General features: G+C 36.3%; 1 protein-coding gene across 4 annotated transcripts in view; it reads left to right on the top strand.

Annotated features, from left to right (window-relative positions):
• Nucleotides 1-1,073, top strand: part of TAOK1 (TAO kinase 1) — a 145,686-nt gene that overhangs the window by 118,136 nt on the left and 26,477 nt on the right. The gene's annotated exons all lie outside the window — the stretch shown is intronic.

The following is a 1,073-nucleotide window of genomic DNA, read 5'->3' as shown; positions in this document are numbered from 1 at the left end:
AAAAAAAAAAAAAAGTCATTCTGATTTTTCAAATAACAATATAGATGGATTATTTGTTCATTTCAAAGATGTTATAGTAGTAGGGTATTTAAAACACTAATCAGTCAGATAAGTAGGATCAAAGCAAGGTAAAGGATATGAAGATAGAAAGAAATTATATTAAGCTATCATAAGACTGGCAGGCTATTAGAAAATTTAGTGAAAAAAGATGGGAGTTATTCAACTTCTCAAAAACTACTTAACAGATTTTGTAAATCTCACGCTATGGCCCATGAATCTGTATGACATGTGGGTTCAGGAATATTGTTCTCTACCGTAAGTCAGGTTATTCTGCAACATGTAATTAAAACTTTGAACAGAGCAAGTGGCAAAACTTGCTTCCTTTTTTTCATGACTATTTTGATAAATGCCTAGAGAGATGCCAGCTCTCTAGGGAATACCTGTTGGATGACTTGGCATTTATTAAATATTTCCCAAGCAAGTATTCTATCTAGAATTTTGGTGTCTTCAAATTAATTAAGGGCACTTTCAAGTTATGAATTTAAGGAATCACAAATCTGAGATTTATACCCTTAAATCCAGGAGTTTCTTTTATTTTAAATAAAATCTTCAGGGTCTGGTAAAGTGGTTCACACCTATAATCCTAGCACTCTAGGAGGCCAAGGCAGGAGCTCTCTTGAGCTTAGGAGTTAGACACCAGCCTGAGCAATAACCAGACTCTTAAAAATAGAAAACTTAGCTAGAGGTCTATAGTCCCAGCTACTCAGGAGGCTGAGGCAGGAGGATTGTTTGAGCTCAGGAGTTTCGGGTTGCAATAGCTATGATGATGCTCCTGTACTCGAGCCAGGGTGACAAAGCAAGACCCTGTCTCAAAAAAAACATATGTAAAGAAAAAGACATGTTAATTACCTTGATTTAATATCCCACATTGTAAACATAAATTGGCATATCACACTGTACTCCATAAATGTACGTAATTATGATTTGTAAATCAAAACTAATACTAGGTTCGGCGCCTGTGGCTCAAGTGCCTAAGGCGCCAGCCACATACACCTAAGGTGGCAGGTTCGAAT

The sequence above is a fragment of the Otolemur garnettii genome, unplaced genomic scaffold, assembly GCF_000181295.1.
Source record: "Otolemur garnettii isolate 467f Iridium unplaced genomic scaffold, OtoGar3 scaffold00112, whole genome shotgun sequence".
Classification (NCBI taxonomy): Eukaryota; Metazoa; Chordata; class Mammalia; order Primates; family Galagidae; genus Otolemur; species Otolemur garnettii.
The sequence above is the reverse complement of the archived record's forward strand: the minus strand, read 5'-3'. Positions and strand labels throughout refer to the sequence as shown.